Below are 22,264 nucleotides of genomic sequence, written 5' to 3'. Positions count from 1 at the left end.
AAAAATAGACCGCTTTGATGGCTTTAATTCAATGTTCCACACATGAAGAAATTAGAGCTTCAAAAAGCTCAGCGGCATAAGCGCCTGCCTTGCAAGCAGGCAGTCGTGAGTTCGATCTCCGGTACCAGTGAAAAAGACAAAAAAAAAAAAAAAAAGTCATTAGACCAAGATCAAAGGGCTAGTACCATAATTAATGTCATTAACTTTAAACCTAAGCATACAAATTCCACTGCTCATATTCATAATTATCATGGAACTTCTTAATCTTAGTAGTTGATGTTCTTTGATGAGTGCTTATAACCTGCCAGGAACTGGCTAAGACCATTGTGAACATTGCTTCATTGATTCCTCAAAACATTCTGCTAAATATATGCTATTATTTCTGTTCTGTAATAGAATAAAGGAGATTCAGAGACACTCATGGTCTTTTAAATAAAAAGAATCAAAATAAAAAATAAACTCAGTTTTTTTTTTGTACCTTGTAGTTTGCTAGTTCAGCTGTAGTCAGCATGAAAGGCTATACCCATGTTTAACTGTTTGCTTCTTGAAATATATGTTGAGAATCACTCTTACATTCTTTTTCTGTTTTTACTTGATGTAATTTCTTTTTTCTTTCTCTCTTTCTTTTTGGTAATGGGAATAGAATGCACAACTTGGTGCTTACTTGATGAAATTTAAAATGTACTTTTTATGTTAAAAAAGTTAAAACCCAAAAGTTCATAGAATTTTTTATGATATTGAGCTCTTTGTATTTTTTAATTTAGAGGCAGGACTTTGAGGAGTTTCTTAAATGGGATTTAACTTGTGGTCCTCTTACCTCAGTCTCCTTGAATGTTGGGATTACAGGCAAGAGCTCCTATGCTTGGCCCAAAAATAATTCTTTAAGTAAATACCATTCTTAGTTAGAATTCCACCTTTAAATTGGATAAAAAAGAGTCTCATGTGGATGAGTTCAACAGTTCATTGGTTAACAGTCACTGCTATTGGAAACATCAAATGATTGGAAAATCACTTTGTAGCCTGTGAGGTCCCAATGACAGCTTGTTACAATAAAATCAAAGTGGAACCTTACCTCCTATATCATAATCTAGAACTCCTTCCAATATTCTGTCCTGCTGTTTAATATGTTTTGTCATCTAACATTCAATTATTTTATTTAACTGTGTAGTGAATTTTTAGTAAATGACACATGCCAATATTTAATACTTGCAAATGAAAATGATCCTTAATATTTAATACTTCATCCCTTAATGCTTGCATATGAAAATGCTCCTTACTTGGACCTACATCAAAACCTCACAACATAAACAACTGTAAATATTAATTGCATTCTGCATTCAATTAAAAATTCTGAGTATACTAATTGTATTATGATTTTTAAGAAATTTTAGTTTATTACTACATGTGTGTAGCATGTAACGTCTACATTCCTTGTGGGATATTGATACATGTACAAAACACATTTTTTAAAAAGAGAATAAAACCGAATCAAAACAGGATAAAAAGCTAATCAGAACATAACAATGAAAGTGATACAGGACTTGAAAATAAAATAGGAAATCAACAATGGATACTGTGTCTCTTGTTTTTTTTTTTTTTAATAGCTGTTCATACCATCAGCTACAGTAAAATCAAAACCAAGTAGAACAAAACCAAGCAAAACAAAAGAATGAAAGCGTTACAGGATTTCAAAACAAGATAGTGGGAAATCAACAATGGCTACCATATTGCATTCAGTTATCTTAAGAATAGCTGCTCATACCACCAAACACACTAAAATCAAACAGAAAAAGACAGAATAAAACTGAACCTAACAAAACTATGAAAACAATACAGGAATTTAAAACAAGATAGTAGGAAATTAACAGTAGTTACCACCTTCCCATTTTAGATGATTCCTCCTGTATCACTTTCATAATATCTATTGTACATTTTGGGTCCCACTAGCTCCTTCAGTTTTTTACACTAGGAGTGTAGACAGAACATACCTTAATTCCTTTTTTCATCCTCTTTTCCTTCTCTCCTTTCCTCTTCCACTTCCCCATTGTTTGATCCCTTTCCTTTTATTGTGTGTGTGCAAGTTTGCAGTACATAATATTTACATTTCCTTTGCCAGTTGGTACTCAGACATAAAACATCTCAACTCCTTTTCTTTGTCCCTTATCCTAACCCTCCCTGCATCCCTTGTACCCCTTTGAGAGGGATCTATCTACTTACTTCCTGTTATCTATTATTTTGCTTTTTATTTTTACCCTGGGTTTCTCATATAAGACAAGCAATGTGATAGCGAAGTATGCATGTCTGATTTATCCCACTTAACATTTTTTCCACGATGAAAATGAGCTTATCTTTGTAGCAAAGTAATACTACATGGTATGTAAATACCACATTTACTTTATCCATTCATCTACTCATGGGCATGTAGATTGCTTCGAAGATTTAACTGTTATTAAGAATTGTGCTACTATAAATTGGGTATGCTCTGTAATATGATTTGGGGGGGGAATAGTTGTATTGAGTGGAATTTATTTTTTTAGTTTTTCAAGGAATTTCCATACTGATTTCCATAGTGACTGTACCAGTTTACATTTCCATTAACAACTAGAATGGTTCTCTTTTCCCTTGCACCCTCTCTAGTATATATCGTTGTTTGATTTCTTGATGATGACCATTCTTTCTGGGGTAACATGGAATCTCAGTGTTGTTTTAATTTGTATTTTTCTAATGGCCAAAGATGTTGAACATTTCTTTATGTATTTATTGGTCATTTGTGTTTCTTCTGTGAAGTGTCTATTCATTTTACTTGCTCAGTTTTAGTTTGGGCCTTTTATTTAGAAGGGCCTAATTTTTGTTTAGTTCTTTATGGATTCTAGAGATGAGTCCTGTATCTAAGAAATTGATGACAGAATTTTTTCAATTGTCTTTTCACTTCATTGGTTGTTTCATTTGCTGTGCAGAAGCTTTTTAATTCAATATGATCCCATTTGTTGATTCTCAGATTATTTGGTGTCCAGCAGTTCAGAATATTCTTGCCTATGCCTGTGGCTTCAAGAGTTTTGCATATCTTCAGGTTGTTTTTCAAGTTTAACATTTAAATCTTTGATCTATTTTGATTTTAATTAAGTACATAATAAAAGATAGGGATCTAGATTCAATTTTCTGCATGTGGATAGCCAGTTTTCCCAGCACCATTTATTTAAGGGGTTATTTTTCCTCTAGTGTGTGTTTCTGTGCCCTATGTCAATGATAAAGTAGTTAAATATTGAACAACTTAGAGCTATTCCTGCATCCTCTATTCTGTTTCACTGATCTTCAAGTCTGTTTTTGTCCATTACCATACTGTTTTTGTCAAAGCAGGTTTGCAGTATAACTTCAAGTCCAGAATTGTGACTCCTCTCACTTTATTTTTTCTACCTAGGAGCACTTTTTCTATTGTGGGTTTCTTCTGTTTCCATATGCATTTTAGGGTTATTTTTACTACTTTTGTGAAGAATGCTGTTGAAATTTTGATTGATATTGTATTAGTTTGTATATAATTTTTGGTAGATTGGCCATTTTGACTAAATTGGTTGTACTTATCCAGGAACAGGAAATATCTTATCGTTTTCAATTTCCTCTTTCAGAATTCTGTAGTTTTTGTTGTAGAGATTTTTTGTGTCCTTAGTTACACTAATTCTTAAGTATTTAATTTTTTGTGCTATTGTGAATGCTATTTTTCACTGATTTCTTTGTCAGGAGGTTCATTATTAGTCTACAGGAGCACTTGATTTGTGTGTTTATTTTATATCCTGCTACATTACTTAATTTGTTTGATTCTAAGTGTTTTGGTGGATTTTTTGAATCTTCTGTGTAGAAAGTTATGTCACCTGCATATAATGATAATTGGACTTCTTCCTTTTCTATACATACTCCTTTTATTTCTTTTTCTTGCAATATTGCTCTTGGTAATGTTTGAACAGGAGTGGTGATAGAGGACAACTTTGGTTTGTGCCTGATTTTAGAAGGAAAGTTTTTAGTTGTTCTTCATTCAATATGATGTTGGCAGTAGTTTTATCATAAATGTCTTTTATCAGATTGAACTATTTTCTCTTGTTTTTATTATGAAAATATATATTTTGTCAAAGACTTTTTCTGCATCTATTGAGATGATCATATGATTTTTATCCTTGCTTTTGTTTACGTGTTATTTTACATTAATTGATTTGAGTATGCTGAATCATACTCCCATCCCTAGGATGAAACCTAGTTGGTCATGATGTATGAACTTTGTGATGATTTGTTTCATTCTGTCTGGTAATACTTGGTTGAGAATTTTTGCATCAATAGTTAGGAAAAGATTGTTCTGTAGTTATAGTTTTCTTTCTCTCTCTTCCTCCCTCCCTCCCTCTCCCTCCTCTCCCCTCCCATCCCTTTCTCTCCCCTCTCCTTCCCTTCTCTCTCTTTTGATTGGATTCTTGTCTGATTTTGCAATCAGGGTATTGATAGCTTTCAGGAATGATATCAGGAGCATTCCTTTTTTAAAAATTCTCATTAAAAACCTTGAGGAATAATGGTATTAGATCTTTCATGACTTTTTTTTGTAGAATTCAACAGTGACTCCATCCAGACCTGGATTTTTTTGTGGTAGGTTATTCATTACTCGTTTAGATTCATTGCCTGTTTTTTGGATTATTCAGAGTTTTAAAATCATCTTGGTTCAATTTTGATACTTCGTATCTATAGGAATCTATTCATGTCTTCTGATTTCTCCAATTTATTGGCATATAGCTTTGTGAAGTATCTGTTAACAGTGTTTTTTATTATGGAAGTATCTATTGTGATTTCATTTCTAATTGCATTAATCTAGGTCTTTTTTCTCCTAATTTTGGTTAGATTGGATAAAGGTTTGTCTATTTTGTTCTTTCAAAGAATCAATTCTTAATTTATAATTATTTTTTGGTCTCAGTTTCATTGATTTCTGCCTTGAATCTTTTTTTTTTTAATTTTATTTAAGGAGAAAAGAAAAAAAAGCAGAGAAAAGGTACAAGTTATATAGATTTACAGAAAAAAAAATGAACAGTAGGAAATCACTAGTTAATGGATTACATATTGTCATTTTAGAAATAATTGTTCAACTCACAAAATTAAAGCTTGTAAAGTGGACGTTCCATCAATGATACTGCAAACAGTTCTGTTCAATGATCCAATAAAACTCTGTGATATCATTTTCTATCTTATACACTTAAATATACATGCAGTTATATAGTTTAGAGCACTTTCTTTTCCTCTCTTTTGTACAATGACTATTACACATTTTGGGTTTCATTGCTCCCACGGTTCTTATTACTTTTTTGGAAGAGAGTAAAACCAAATGTGACATAACAAAACAGAATTGGTCAAGTCAAAAGGGTGGACATAATAGATAATGTAAAAACATAATACAAGGTGATCAACAATGGTTACTATAATGCCTCCCGCTATCTCTAATAGAATTGCCTATATCGTTAGTTATAATACAATTGAACAAAACAGTAAAGAATAAAACCGACAAAACCAAAACATTGGAGACATTGTAGGTCTTCAAAAGTAGATAAAAGTCAACAAGAATCGGTGTTATAGTGAATCTCATTATCTTCACAGCTGATGCCTAAACTTTCGAACCTGATACTATCCAGCAAAACAGAATAGGGGAACATCAGTTAAAAACCAGATGGTGAGAGTAATACAGGGCTTTAAATTGAAGAAATGGAAAGTCAAAGTGGGTTACTATAATATATCCTGCTATTTTTTTTTCCTTTAGTTAAAAGGATAAAGATAAAAAAGTAAATAATGGAGTGGAGATTGAGATAAAAGAGGGCATAACAACGAAACAGCGCAGATCAAAACATAACCATTTAAGCAGAATAGTGTTTCACCACCAGATAATCCTAACCTAAAAGTAGTTACCATATAGTCTCTTTCCTTGAAATCCTTGAGTACAACTTCGTATACTGTAGCATTAAGTATATCAAAACAATGTAAAACCATTTAAGAGAATGACAGCATTACAAAGTATTTAGAATCGACTAACAGAAAATGAACAATGGTTTCTCTATAATCTCCTTGTCTTTAAGAGGTTTTCGCTTATACTATCATACATAATAAAATCCAATAAGATACAACCTATTTAGACCATTGGAGACAGAAGGACAAAAACTAGATGAGACTTCAAAACAAGATGATACTAAATCAGTATTACCTCTTAAGATGTCATTTTCTCCAAAATAGCTGTTCCTATCATCCAATCTTCTCTGCCTCATTTCTGTTGAGCTCTTTTTCTGTCAGTAGCTGTCAGTTTGTTTTCTTCATTTTGTTCTCTGCTCCATTCGTTGTGGCCTCCCCGCCACTATTTCTGGATTCTTTGTATTTTTCTTTTTTTAGAATATCCTGCAATACTCTCTGTAGAGTTGAACTGGTGGTTGCAAATTCCCCCAGTTCCTCTTTATCCTGGAAGCACCTTGTTTTTCCATCAATTTCCAGGGACAGTTGTGCAGGATATCTCAATCTTGGCTGGAGATTATTATCTTTCAAAGCTTGAATTATTTTCCCCATGCTCTTCGTGATTTGATAGTTTGTGCAGAGAAATCTGCTGTAATTCTGATGGGTGTTCCCTTGTAAGTGATCTGTTTCTTGTCTCTGATGGCTTTTAATATTCTGTTCTTGTATTGAATTTCTGGAATTTTTATTATTATATGCCTGGGTGTTTCTCTGTTAGGGTTGTAGGTAGCTGGGGTCCTGTATGCCTCGTACATCTGAGTATCTTTACCTTTTGCTAAATTAGGAAAATTCTCCTGGATTATTTCTGTGAGTAGCTTTTGTAGTTCACTTGTTTGTGTCCCTACTTCTTCTTTTATGTTCTTAATCCTTAAGTTATGGATCCTCTTATCATTTTCTTGTCTTTGTATTATTGCTGTTTGTTTCTTTGTTATTTTTAAGAAGTTTTTCATTTCATTCTCCCATATTACAAGTCTGCCCTCCAGTTCAGATAGTCTGTCCTTAGTTTCTTTCAAGCTGTTATGCCAGTCTTGGATAGACTTCTTAGTATCTTGGTAGTCCCTTTGAACCTGCTTCACGTATTCTGTGCTTTCTCTGTTTTCTCCATCAAACAATTCTCCCCTCTTTTTCTGTTCTTCCATTCTACCATCTGTTTTTTCTTGGGTGGTGCTTAGCATTTCTCTAACTATTCTGCATACTTCTAGCTTCAGGTCGTTGATAACTTCATTCCTGAATTGGTCTATGAGGCTCTCTATATGGCGCTTTATGTCTATTCGTGTGGTGTCCGCTATTGCCTGTTTCTCAGAATTGGGGGCCGAGGAGCCTTTCTTGTTGCTGCCTCTTCCCATATTCTCTGTTCCTTATATATGCAAGCTTATATAAGAGGCCCAGCTTCTCTCCCAGTCAGCCACAGCCTGATCGAATTGTGCCAGTTAGGTATTCCTGCTCACCGCTGCGCACCAAGGAGTTACGGACCAGGCAGTCTACGCGTCGCTCCTCCCGGGCACCGTCAGGCTCTGGGATCTGGGTTGGGACAGCCTACCAGGTCCGCTGGCAGCGTCAAGCAGGCCAGGCACTTTTCACCAATCCCGCCCGAGAGGGGGATGTGTGGCTGGAGTCGCCACCGCACCCTGCTCCCGCAGGACTGCTCGGGCCCAGAAAGTCCTCCGCTGGAGTCAAACTGTGGTAGAGTGTCAGTTTCTCTCACTCCCCTCACCACAAGTCAGTGCACGCCTGCCTGCCCGTCCTGTTTTCAACTCTGTTCGCAGATTGCTGTTCTCAGAGCTTCCGCGTGTCTCTCTCCTTGCCGAGCCGATGTAGAGGCAGCCAGCCGCCGCGCGGCGGGAAACCCAAACTGTGGCTTCCAATGGCACGGGGTCCAGCCTCCACACCGAGGCTTTTCTGTTCCTGTTTTAGCACCAGGACTGCATTCCAAGTTGGTTTCTCTCAGCCCAGTTCGTTCCTGAGTCAGCAGAGCATATCTCCACCTGCTTATATCTCCTTAGTCTGCACCATTCCTGGCTTCTGAGCCGAGTCTTTCAGAGAGCCTCCGGTAGTTGCTGTTATCTGTCTGCCATGTTCTCCCGTAGTCTCTGCCTTGAATCTTTATATGTCCTTTCTTATGCTAGTTTTGGGTTTAGATTTTTCTTGTCTTTCTAAGACATTGCGTTGTGTATCATTAGTTTATTTAAGCTTGCTCTGTTTTTGTGATGTGAGAAATCACAGCTATAAGCTTCCCTCTTAGGGCTGCTTTCATTGTGTAGCATAATTCCTAGTATGTTGTACTGGCATTATCATTTAGCTCTAGAAACTCTTATTTCTCCCTTGATATCTTCTGAAACTCATTGTTTAGTTAAGAGTATTGTTTAGTTTTCATGCATTTGCGTAATTTTCATAGTTTCTTTTGTCATTGCTTTCTAACTTCATTGCAGTATGGTATGTCAACCAGCTTAGTTCGTTTACATATACTTAAGGCTGACTTACTCGCTAGTATGTGGTCTACTTTGGAGAAAATTCCTTGTGAAATGAATTTTATTCCGTTGTTATTGAGTGAAAAACTACAGACATCTATTAAGTCCATTGTTTGAAGCTTTTTTGCCCACTTAGGATATTTCTTTGTTGAGTTTTGCACTAGTTCTATCACTTTGGCTAATCAAGTATTGAGGTTCATTAATATAGTTGTGTTTGTATGTTTGCTCTTTTATGTCCAGTAGTACTTGTTTTATAAAGTTAAGTGAGCCATTATTTAGTTTATGCATGTTAATGTTATCTCTTCCCTTGGATTGTTCTCTTAACCAATATGTGAAATGCTTTCTGTCTTGGGCACAGAAAAGTGTTAAACAACGTTAGTATAACAGTAGATCAAAAACATTATAATAGACAAGACTGTTGGTTTTTTTCCCCCCTTTTGTTCATTTTGGTTTTTTTGAGACAGGGTCTCATTTTGTAGTCCAGGCTCTCTTTGAACTCTGTAGAGTTCTAGGCGATTTTTCTGCCTCAGTCTCCTGAATGCTGGGACTACAGATATGTGCCACCATGCCTGGCTAAGGCCTGTTTATTTTTATGGAGATATGTTTGCTAACACACATAATTAAAGTGTACAGTTTGGTGTTGTAGCTATGAAACTGTATGTGTAAACCATGTTGATATATTTATCCTTCAAGTCATCACTATGGTCTAATGGTTTCCTTCTAACATGTTCTGATTTCTCTTTCTGCTCTCCCATCCCCCAGGCAACTATTGATTTGTTATCACTATTGATTAACTTATGTTTTCTCACATTTCATAAATGGATTATTCAATTTACACTACATTTTTTTTTTTACTTTCTATTCTCAGCATAGTAATTCTGAGATTCATCCATGCTGTTACAGATATTTATAGTTAACGCCTTCTTATTTCTGAGTGGTATTCTATTACGTAGATATATTATAAATTGTTTACTTATTTGAGTTGGGGGCCATTTCGCTGTTTCCAATTTTGTGGAAATATTTTAGTAGATAGGTGCTTTCTTTTCTCTTCAGTAAACAATCATAGTCCTTATATTTAGATTTAAACCTGTGTTTTAAGAAACTATCAACATCTCCATTATTACAGATGGGTTTGCCTAACTTTTTTAGAGCGGGCTTGAACTTGGAGTCCTCATGCTTCAGCTTCCTAGAGTGCTGGAATTATCAATTTATGCTACCATACCTATAATTTAAACCTGCATATTTATTTCTGCAGCTGAATTTGAGGAGAACTGACATCAGTGTTTTCCAAAGTAATAATGTCATGTTACATTCCCAGCTATGCTTCAGTTCTTCTACATCCTCATTGATATATCAGCTTTTAATTTTAGTCTGATAGACGTGTGCTGCTATTTCATTGTGCTGTTAATGTTCATTTTCCTAATAACTAAGGACTCTAGGCATATAATTTTCATGTGCTATTAGCTGCTTATTTACCTCCATTGATGAACTATCTGTTCACATCTTTTGCTTATTTTTAAATTGGTCTTTTTATTATTGAATTTTGAAAGTTTTCTATATCTTCACGTTGCAATTCTGTCCAGTTTGTGTTTTACAGATACTTTCTTTCACTTTAATATTTTGAGTTTCTTAAAAGCATCTTTTGTAGAAAACTCTTTCTTTTAAATTGTATTTTAAAGAGAAAAAAATAAAAATAACATTAAAATAGTTTCAAAACAAGCTAGCTTGTAGGAGAGTAATAATAGTTAATACATTATGTATTGTTATCATCATAGTGGTTATTCACAGTATAAGATACAGGCTTGAAATATTGTCCAAACAATATTAGCACAAACCTTTCTCTTGAATGAACTAAGAGAAACTAGCTGTGTAACTATCGTAACTGTCTTGTGTATCTATTTTTTTTCCTATTGCCTGCCTTCCTTTCCCCTTTCTTTCATCATAGTTTGTCTTTTTTTTTTTTTTTTGAACAGTTTCTTTCCTACTCACAACATCTATTATATCATTTGGATCTTATTTACTTGTTCAGTTTCTCACACTAAAAACATTTTTTTGCTTTAGTGAAGTACATTTATAATGCTTTCTTATTTATCATTGTAGTTGCTTTGTGGATCATGCTTTTGATAACCTGTCTGAAAAAAATCTTTGCCTAATGCAGGCTCATATAGTTTTAAAATTTTTCTTTCAAAAGTTTTATAGCTTTATATTTTACATTAATTGTAAAAGCCATTTCAAAGTAATTTTTGTAAGTGACTCAACAGATGAATTCATTTACAATGAATATCCAATTATGCCAGCATCATTCTTTAGAAGGATTTTTATTGAATTAATTACCTTTGCATTTTTGTTTAAAATTTTGTTCTTGGGGCTGGGGATTTAGCTCAGTGGCATAAGTACCTGCCTTGCAAGCAGGCAGTCATGAGTTCGATCCCCGGTACCGATAAAAAGACAAAAAAAAAAAAAAAAAAATTTTGTTCTCCACACACACGTGTCCCTTTTTTCCCCTGGACTTTTCTTCTGTTAATCTCTGGCATCTTTCTTTGAACACCATATGGTTTTGATTATTGTAGTATAATAGTAAGTATTAAATCAGGTAGTATTAGTTTTTCACCCTTATTCTTTTGCAGAGTTGTTTTGAATTTTAGATTGCATGTGCTAATTTCTAGATAAAAACCTCCTGGGATCTTGATTGGAATTATTTAAATCTGCAACTGAATTTGAGAATTGACATCAATGTGATAGTCTTATCAATCCACGAAAAATAGTATCTCTACTGTTATTTGTGCCTATTTACTTTCACTCAGCAGTGATTGCAGTTATCATTGCATGTTTGGGCATCTTCTGAAGTTACCCAAAGATATTTCTTGGTTTTGATGCTCTTGAGTTGAAAATATTTTTACTTAAACTTTTCATTGTTTTATTGCTGGTGCATAAAAATACAATTTATTGTTTATATTGATCATTGTAATCTTGTTTCTCTTAGTTACTCTGTCAGAAGTAGTATTTTTGTAGATAGATTTTTTACATTTATTTTCCTTTTTGGGAGTTAGGTGATTGAGCCTAAGGCCTTCATGGAGCTCCATCTTCATTATTTTTTTTTGGTCTTTTTCCTTTTTATCGGTACCAGGGATCGAACTCACAACTGCCTGCTTACAAGGCAGGCGCTTATGCCGCTGAGCTAAATCCCCAGCCCCCCATCTTCATTATTACAGATGGGTCTGCCTAACTTTCTCAGAGTGGTCTTGAACTTTGAATCCTCATGCTTCAGCTTCCTGGAGCGCTGGAATTATAGGTCATACCAGGCTTACTTTCCTTCTTAATCTAAGTTTTCTTAAAAATCAATTTCTTTTTCTTTGCCTATTTGCACTCGATAGAATCTCCTGTATAATGCTGAATAGGAACAGAAAGTATAAATCATTTTCCTGATTGTAATCTTATGGGGAGGACACACATCCAGCATGCAGTTCTTCATAATTAAATATGACAATACCTGAATTTTTTTCATAGATGACTTTAATCAGATTAAAATTCTCTTTTATTCATAGTTTAAAAAAGAATATTCATCAGGAATGATTGTTAGATTCTGTCGAAGAGTTTTTTCTCTGTTTATGGAGGTCAGTGTTTTTAGCTTAGCTGGTAGATAGTTGGTGGTCAGTATTTTAATTTAGTGTCTTTGGATAGATAATTTTGCATTCCAGGGATAAACTTTTGTTTATGATGTATTCTTTTAATATATCACTAAACTTAATTTGGTAAAATTTTGGCTAAGATCTTTATTTCTACATTCATAAGGACAATGTTTCATAGTTTTCTTTTTTTTTTTTTATCGGTACCGGGGATCAAACTCAAGACTACCTGCTTGCAAGGCAGGCACTTATGCCACTGAGCTAAATCCCCAGCCCCCATAGCTTTCTTTTAATGTTTGAAATTCTGGTATCAGGATACTAGTAGCCTCTTAAAATAAGTGAGAAAGAATTCTTTCTCTTCAAAACATAAGTAGTTTATGTAAAAGTAATTAATATTGTTTCCATGACTGTTTGGTAGAATTCAGTAGTTGAACTATATAGACTTTGAAGTTTCTTTATTGGAATTTTGTAAAATTAGAAATTCAGTTTTAAAAACTATTTAGAGCTATGTTTATCATTGTAGTTGTCCAGTTTGGTAGGATGTTTTGGATATGTATAGGAATGTCACTTCTCTTGTTCTTGATATTGGTAATCTCTTTTTCTTTCTTTTTCTCTCTAACCCTTTCTTTTGTCTTTTTCTTAAGCTTTTCTTTAGATTGTCTTTTTGATTTGTTGATTTTTCTCTACTTTTGTGTTTATTTTCTTTTTGTTGTGATTATTTTTTCTTCTACTTTTAGTTTGTTCTTTTTCTTAAAGTCTTTGATGCTAGACTTTTTGTCCATTAAAGTAGTCCCATAAATTTAACCTTATATTCAACATATGATAGCAGCATTAAACATATTTAGGAATATTTTAAAAATCTTTTGAATAATGATTTCTAATTTAACTCCATTGAGAAGGCACATGCTATATGATATGAATGCTTTTTATTTAGTGAAATTTGCTTTGTGGCTGGGAATATAATCTATTTTGGAGAATGTTCTGAGTAAGTACACTTGAGAAGAATATATGTTCTGCTGTCATTTGATGTTCTGTTTTAGAAATGTCATTTAGGTTAAATTGGTTGATATTTTTGAAGTCTGACGTAAGTTTACTGATTTGCTGTCTGCTTGTCCTATCATTTATTGAGAGAGGGGTATTGAACTCTGTGATCTTAATTCTTTCTCTGGTTTTAGATAGTTTCCTTACAGGCATGCAATGATTAGTTTTCTGTAAAATTCTTGCAAGCAACCCCCTACACCTCTCTTGTGTCCTTTCTCTGAAGAGCCATCTCTTTTTCTAGCACCTTCTTCAATTAGACATTTATATCCATCTCATTTCAACTCAAAAGTGTGTTGGAATATGGCTAGATTCCCCTTCCCTGTAATGTGGGCTATAAATTCTCTTAATACAATGAGATGAGGAAATTGTAGGAGTCACCTTATTTGTTTCTTACTTCTCAGCGATGTTATTTTGTTACCTTTTGATGAGTGTCTTAAAAGAACATTGCTTTATTCATTTTTGTCTGTTGTTTTGGTTTTCATTTGTAGAATATGTGACAGTTACCTTGCCTTGACCAGAAGCTGTAATTCTTGACTGACTTATTGCACAGCACTATCTGAATTGTTAGAAGTGCTGAGTAACTTGTAATATAGTATCAGGAAATTCACAATCAAACAGGAAAACAGACACAAGTAATGATAATATATAATAAATTTGGTTCCAGCTTTAGTATTATACATGAAATGATAGAGAATTATTTTTGTGTAGTTCTGTAGGGAAACAGTGACCTTCAAGCTGGGTTTTGGATGATAAATTTTGGCAAATGAAAAATAAACCCTGGTCAGGCATGGTGGTACACACCTATAATCCCAGCATTCAGGAGGCTGAAGGAGGAAGATTGCTGTTAATCCCAATCTGGACTACATAGTGAGTTCAAGACCAACTTGAACTCCATAGAGAGACCTTGTTTAAAAAAAGAAACAAAAGAAAAAAAAAAAAAAAAAAAAGGAAGACTTTGGCATACATCTTTTGTTACGTGAATAAGTCATCCAACCTTGGAGGTTTCTCATCTAATACTTACACAAAACTATAAAAAGGCCGCTTAATACTTCTATTTCAAAATGTAATAGATCTGGGGATTTAGCTCAGCAGCATAAGCGCCTGCCTGGCAATTGTGAGGTTGTGAGTTTGATCCCTGGGACCAAAAAAACCCCAAGATAAACCAAAAAAAAAAAAAAAAAAAAAAAAAAAAGCCCAGGAATCCAAAATGTAATAGAACTTCTACATGTTGCCAATGGGAGTGCATAGTGGAATGTAAGTGGGAAAACTGTATTGCACTTTTTCATAGGTGCTATGTAACTTAGCAATTCTACTCTGAGATACTTAATTGAAGTGAATTACTAAGTGAAAGGGAATGTAGTTCATAGATTATATTTGAGTGTTTGGGGCAGACAAGACTGTCTGATATATCCATAGTATATTGTTAAATGCTAGTCTAACACATATACATAATACACATGATAGCATGGATAACAGTAATGTAAAAGAACAAATAATTAATATATGCAGTAGTAGTATAGATGAATAGTAATATTAAAGAACAAATTACTGATAATGTGCAATAGCATGAATGAATCATAAATGCAGTAAATTGAGAAGCCAGACTGTAAAGGGTAGGTATACAGCATGATTAAGATATATAGTGAGTGGGGCTGGGGATTTAGCTCAGTGGCATAAGCACCTGCCTTGCAAGCAGGCGGTTGTGAGTTCGATCCCCGGTACCGATAACAACAACAACAAAAAGATATATAGTGAGTGCTTGAATTTAAAGCGATTATTATAGAAAAGATCCAGGGCCATTAATCCCCTCCAAAATACTCCCCTCTTCTTTCAGATACACTTAGCCCATCCTACTTGCAGCTTTCTGAAGCAATTCTGGAAGTCTTGTTTCATGAGTATCTTTACCAGGTGTGATCAATGCAGTGAATGTTGCTGCTGAGTGCTATGGAGCAGAAAGACAGCCTCAAAAATATTACACTGTTTCCTCATCCACATTATTCAGCTGACCTGGCGCTATGTGCCTTCTGGCTCTTCCTCAAAGTCAAAGTCATCATGAAAGATTGCAGTTTTAAATGAATTCAGACATCCCAGCCCTCATGACAGCACAACAAAAGATGTGAAGAAGGGCTTCCAGAACTGCCTCTGAAATGGCAAGAACAATGAGGGGTCAGTGTGTTTGAAGAGAGGAAGAATATTTAGAGAGGGCCAATGACAGTGTGTGCTTTACTGTAATAAATTTAAAACTTTAAACATTTACCATATTTTTGATAATATCATATACTATATGATTCTGTTTGTATGGCAGTTTGGTGTTGACATATAGAAATAAATCATTCAAGTGATAGTGGAAGTTGATTGCAGTAAGCTGTAAGAACCATTTTTTCCTTGTTGGAACTATTCTGTGTTGTTACGGGAATATGCAGAAAAAGAGTTAACGTAAGCCGACTGTTATTATAAGGTACACTGTTGGCTGGCATCAGGAAACTTGAATGGTACATATTTGTCTTGGTCACTTTTCCAATGCTGGCACACAATTCGTGGCATGGCCACTTAAAGGAGGAGGCATTTATTTTGGCTCACAGTTTACAGAGGGTTCAGTCCATGAGTGCACGGCTCCAACACAGAAAATTCTTGGACAGAACCACTCATCCCATGGCACATAGGAAGCAGAGGGAAGGGAGGACAGGGAAGAGAAATGCACCCTTCCACATCAGCTCCCCAGTGAGTCGATTCTTGTAGCCACACCATTTGCTAGCAGCACAGTTAGCTCTGAACTTCTCAATGGGTTAATCCTCTGGTGGGTGCAGTGCCCCCAATATTCCAACTCATGGGCCTTTTAGGCAGTATTCTAGATCAAAACCATGACAACAGTTTCCTATATTGGGAAGAAACTTCCCACAAATAATGAGTAACTCATTGCATTTCAGTTGTTTGTACTGCCAATGCAGTTGATTGTGAACATTAATTCATTTTCTGGTAGACTAATTGTGATACATACTACACAGAGAATATCTAAGTGACCAGCTCCATGGGTCCCATAAAAACTGTGGGAGCTGAGTGTCTAGTAAGCTTCCTTAGAGGAACTTTCACATGTTTTCACAGTTCATTGCTAGAAGAATTAAACATTTTCTGAGTAACTCCACATGTAAAAAAACTCTTAGAAGCCTGTGCCTGGTTTCTCTAGACTTTGCCTCATGTTCACTTATGCTTTGTTGATGTTTTGTATCATTTTTCTGTAAACGATCACAGCATGATAATGACTATATATACTGAGTCCTGTCCTAGTGAGTCATTGATGCTGAAGGTAGGCCTGAGTGTCCTGAGCCCGAGGTATGAATTTGTCATAACTGATAGAATCATATATGTAGTTGTGGCTTCAAATAGAAATCAGAAATCCAGCTTATTTAATTACCTTATATTTATAAAAGTTGTTAGTCCTCTTAAAATATCAAGTATCTAAATTCATAATTAGAAGGTAATTATCCCATGAATACGTTGGCATAGAAGGATGATTATAGGTTTTTGACTCATGTAGTTCTTGAACTTTGAAAATCAGCTGTTTTTAAAAAAAATCAGCTATTTTATATCTTTGTATTCTTGGAAACATTATTAACTGAACCTCAGTTTTCTGAACCTCAAATGGTAATGTTAATTCCTGTCTTGTACGTGATAATGTTTTAGAAAAGCTTGAGGGGTTAACAACTTAGAAAGAATCTTTGAGGTACTTTGAAAGAACAAAATTCTATAGACTGGTGGCGTGAAATCCAGATTGCATATGATTAGATGGTATGGAAATTGAGGTGAAAAAAGAAGTATGTGAAAAGTTAATGATAAACTACTGTGTTTTAGGCTGTATTTGTATTAGCTCTGCTTTATATAATGTGTCAAAGCATAACTAGGCATTTGTTGAAAAGAGAAGACTCCTGGGTTCATTCAGAGATCAGAGCAGCTTTACACTATTTACTATGCTATCTATGTCATTTATGCCCCGTTATAGTAATTGATTATAATTACAAGTTAGAGTCAGTGAGAAACTCTTGGTTATAGATGCCTGTAGGTAGCCTACCAATTTGTTTTGTTGACTTCACTTTGCTACAGTTCCAGTAGTATCATTATTACCCTCGCTGTGTGGGAGAAAACAAATGCAGCATTCTAGACCTCTTTAATGCAAGTCCTGAAATCTGCCTTGCTGTTTTTTCCATGCCATCTGTAGCCACACCAGCTTACTCAGTTTAGAATCCAGTCCTGGCATCATGAACTAACAAATACATACTGACCCTGAGTGAAAAGAGTGAACCATTGATAGGAGACTATGTAGCTGTCTCTTCTTGCACTTTTGCTTTCTTTTCCTTGTTTATGCCAAGGAGGGGGTGTCCTAATTGAATTGGAAACACAGGGGTTAACGCTATAATCAAGGTTGAGATTTATTAATTTAAAAGAAATCTATTGTTTTGGCATTGTATTTGCTACTGTCCCAAATTTTGGTAGGCAATACTGGAGATTAAACTCATTTTCATCCCTTCTCTCATAAATCTGATTTGCTTTTGCCACCTTAATTTGACTCTGTCTTCCTTAGATTATTTTGCCTTCATAAATAGTGTCTTTAAAGTTTTTTCTAGAAATTCAGTGTCTTCGAAAAAGATCTAGATTCGTGTCTTCTAAAAAGATCAACTTCCTCCTAACAATCACAATTCCCTTTCACTCACTGAGACTTGTTTTAGCTCTATTACATTGTGTTAAATAAATTATACTACAATATAAAAATGAACAATTAAATAAATTTAACTTTCAAGTTATAGTTTCATTTTAGCAGAGGAATTGCCACTCAGATTAATTTGCTAATCTGTAACATTTTTGAGGGCTTTCCACTAGGCCAGTGCTCTATCATTTATAGATTTTGAGGTGAAATACAGATAATCATCTTTGTTATCAAACTGTACTCCACATCCTTTGTATGCTTTTCTTCTTTTTGCCTTTTTTTGCAAGTTTATTTCATCTTCGCTGACAGTTCTGACAGCAGCGATTTTCTACCTCATCTACATATTTTAATGTGGGACACTATAAAAATTACAAGGCTGTCTTCATTGTGTAGGCAGAGGCACATTCAGACTATCTGCTAATTATTTTTTCTTTAAAATGATTTCATTGGTCAGGGCATATTTTATCTATCTGGTGATTGTTTTTTTCTCTTGATACATTTGCTTGTGCTTTAGGAGGGAATGAGTTGCTATAACTCTGTAGAGTAGAGACAGTAACCTGTGGTTTTATGTAGTGCCCCCCACTTTTCACTTTTTAAATTGGCTCTGCAGATTAATGGATTTAATTTTGGCAGATTTGTACATGCACATTGAGGTTAGAATGATCAAAGTGTTACTTCTTCTAATACTGATTTTTATGAAAAATAGAATTTTTCCTTTTTGGTTTCTCTACACCCCAGTACTGGGCCCTCACACTGAGGTGCATCGCCAGCCATTTTTCTTTTTCTTCTTCTTCTTTTAATATTTTGAGAGAGTGTTTCACTAAGTAGCTATGTTTCTCAGGCTGGGCTTGACCTTGAGATCTTCCTTCCTCTGTCTCCTTGAATGCTAGAATTACACAAGCAGGTATTATGCTATCAATACAATAGTCTAAACTTTCTAGGAAGCTTAACTCTATAATTTTAACAAGAGTAATTTATCATGAAGTACATTAATTTGTTGTAATATGAGCCTCTAGGGGGAAAACCCCTGAATTTTAGATTATACTTTGCTTTGTTATCTTTCCTGGACTTTGAAGTATAATACTTGATATTTTATACTTTGATTGCTATATATACACGCACTCACATTATATCAAATCCTGTGTAATTTGAAAATGTTAGAGAAAACATGTAACATGTAATAGAGTTTAGTGGATTTAATTATAACTTATGATAATAGGATTATTCTGAGATACATTTCTACAATTATAACTTATGATAATAGGATTATTCTGAGATACAGTTCAAGGATTTAAAATATAGTATGATATGAATATTAAGACAGTTCTGATATTATCCTATAAAATAATTTTGTGAAAATTTTATGCACAAAAGATACATATTTTTATTTTTAAAGGTTTTTCTGCTTGTTGTTTACCTACATAAATCCTTTGCCATTAAATTGTGTCAGGTTCAGGGAATGTACTACGTTCTTCATCTGGAAATTTTATATTCTGAGAGATTTTTTTTAAGTTCTCAGTCTTGAAGTACTTCTGCACGTACAGTATTACAATAACTTGGTAATAGCCAATTGGGAAGGCAAGCTTGTATAGTAAAAAAATAAAGATTTGAGCAGCTTTTTGTCTGTAGGGCTGTCATTATGATAGGGATGTGTTAAATATCCATTTGAAAGAACAATCCTAATATGGAAAGGATTTATGTGTTTCATATACCTTTTTTAGGAAGTATTGCTCTTCCAGAATAAGGTCAAGATAGACCTCTGATCAGTATCAGAAGAAGAGGGGAATCTATTTTCAAACTTTTTTAGAATCCAATTGTTTTTGAGAGTACAATATCTGTGGAGTATCGATCGGAGGGGTCCCATAGTTAGTCAAAGGCTATCTCCTTTGACTCACCCCTTAGCGTGGTGTCATCCTCTTTCATGTGATAGATTGTTACAATCTCAGGCAGTGTAATTACACACTAGCCAAGTGGGCTATTTATTTCTTTACCTTCACCATTTACCAAAAATCTCCTTTATCTTTGGGAGCCAGATCTTTCTTTTGCAGTAAAAGCGAAATAATAGCACATAAAACATTAGATGTGAGAACCAAGCTCCTTAAAATTATTAAGACAATAACATTTTAAAATGCAAACTGTTACATGCATTACTAACATGGTGATAAACATATGTAAAGCATTTAGAAGAGTGCTGGACTTAAGTAAACATAACCTTTTACTGTGTGTCTTTATCATTATTAAGATAAAAAATTAAATTTTTAATATTTTGGGGAAATGAAACAGAAGTACTTTGCCTACATATAGACATCATGTTAAATTTTTCCATAGAATAGAAATGATGGAAGGATGACAAATTTGATAATTAAGCCACATTGGTTGGGAGCTAAATTATCTTTTTCTTTCATTGTATGCATTTTAAAATAAATAATATTGAGTCTTTCAATTTATGTATAAACATAGTTTTAAAGATTCTTGCTTATCAGAAATAAGTCATGATAACACTAAAATTATAACCATGGAGGTTATTGCTAAAAAAATCTTGTCTACTTAAATAAAAGAAGCATTTTGGCATAATTAATTTTTGTTAGTATTGTCAAATTGTATATTATTGTGTATAGTGTGGTAATTATTTGTATACAAGGCATAGTGATCCTATTAGAGTGGTTAGCATTTCCATCTCTAACAAATTTTTTTGACTGATGTGTAATAATTGTACATATCTATGGGGAACATTGTGATATTTGTTTATTGGGTACTGGGAATTGACAGTGTGATATTTCAATACGTATATACTATGTGTGTTCATTTCCACCTCTTTATTACTACTTTGTTTTAGTCTTCAAACTCCTTTTTTCTATTTACTTATAAAATGTATAACCGAATTTGTGAACTATGGTTATTCCACTGTGCTGTAGAACACTACAACTTGCTCCTTTTTTCTGTATTTTGTCCATAATTATTAAATAATACTTTATATTGTGTTTTCTTTTAAAGTACAACTTAAGCTTAAATTTTTCTTTACTTAAAAAAGCCAAGAAACTTTTCCTTTATAAGTGGAGTCTGTCTTTGAAACTGCTGTCCAGCTTTTCCTGATTTTATGTATTTGTTCACATGATTCTTCCCAGTTGTGTTCCTCCTTAAGTTTTGTCTCAGACTTTCTTTTCATCAGGAGCCAACAGTGAATAGAAAATTTTTCTTGTATCTGTGAGCTTTTGCGACACTTGGGGTCAGCATTATTTGTTTTGATTGTGTGTTATAGGTTTGGCTTTTTGTATCCTTATCTATTCCAGTCAAATTAATTAACAGTTCTTTAAGGGGAGAAACTATTTCTATTCATCATATATTCACGGTACCTTTTATATACAATACTAATTTCTTTATTTAATTAGTAAATATTTGCAATATTTATTATTTCACTGTTTGCAGCAGTCTTCTAAGTACTGGATACCTAGTAGCAAATAAAACAGAAATCCCTGCCTTCTTGAGTCTTACCTTTTAGTACTCACTAAATGTTTATTTAGTACTACTTAATTTTGTACTCATTTAGTACTCACTAAATGTTTATTTAGTACTATTTAATTTTGCATTGTTTGTCTTGTGTGAGAAACTGAAAGTGTAAATTAGGACCAAAATGGTTAATAGATAGTGGGAAATAGGAAAAAAATATGCAAATGGGGAGGGAAAAAAGAGTGGGGTGGGGAGATGGAAGGAAGGGAAAAGAAAAAATGAATAGAAATGGAAACAAAGCTTTTATAAATATGGAGAGAAAGTAGGGTTGAACAGGAGGGGAGAAAAACAGAAAAAAAGAAGAATCAAGGTATATTATGTGCAGGTACAATCTCCATATGATGCATTTGATCATTATGTATATCAAAAGAGAACCAATAAAATTATTTTTAAAAAGACAATTTGAGTGGTTTCTGTAACAGGAATTTCTTTGTAAGTGATATAAGCATTTTCATAGATTGTTTTATTTCAAATAGTATGTGGCTGCTGTGGAAGGTAATTTCATAGTTTCTTGTGCAGGTAGAAATCATACAGTTAAGCCATCCTGTAAGTCCTGCAAAATATGCTTGTTTTGTAGGAAAAGAAATGACAAACTTTGAAGACTAGGTTTATATAATCTTTAGAGGTGAAAAATAGGAGAAAACCCCCTAGCAGCGTACAAAGAGATACACAAACATAATAAGCCTTGAGAAGTGACTGTCCCTGAGAAGGGTGTTTTATACACTTAATCATTTTGCAGATAAATGAAAATGAGTGGTTTAGCTAATGTTTTTACTTGAAATTGTACTTCTTTCACTTGAGAGGCATGACAAATGAAGAGACATCCGAAGGGGAGAAGGGAGAGAGGACTGAAAACAGGAATGAAGGAACAAGTGGAAGGAAGGAAAAAAGGAAAGAAAGGAGGAAGT

General features: G+C 34.1%; 1 protein-coding gene and 1 long non-coding RNA gene across 7 annotated transcripts in view; both read left to right on the top strand.

Annotated features, from left to right (window-relative positions):
• Nucleotides 1-22,264, top strand: part of Lrba (LPS responsive beige-like anchor protein) — a 662,281-nt gene that overhangs the window by 308,347 nt on the left and 331,670 nt on the right. The gene's annotated exons all lie outside the window — the stretch shown is intronic.
• LOC134470362 (uncharacterized) overlaps nucleotides 1-22,264 on the top strand; it is a 63,203-nt gene that overhangs the window by 7,836 nt on the left and 33,103 nt on the right. Inside the window, exon 1 of the long non-coding RNA XR_010039220.1 lies at nucleotides 1-22,264. This exon is cut by the window's left edge and continues 7,836 nt beyond it. This is a non-coding gene — a long non-coding RNA (uncharacterized LOC134470362).

Source organism: Cavia porcellus, unplaced genomic scaffold (assembly GCF_034190915.1).
Source record: "Cavia porcellus strain 051 isolate PalLab524CR breed Dunkin Hartley unplaced genomic scaffold, mCavPor4.1 scaffold_14, whole genome shotgun sequence".
Classification (NCBI taxonomy): domain Eukaryota; kingdom Metazoa; phylum Chordata; class Mammalia; order Rodentia; family Caviidae; genus Cavia; species Cavia porcellus.
The sequence above is the reverse complement of the archived record's forward strand: the minus strand, read 5'-3'. Positions and strand labels throughout refer to the sequence as shown.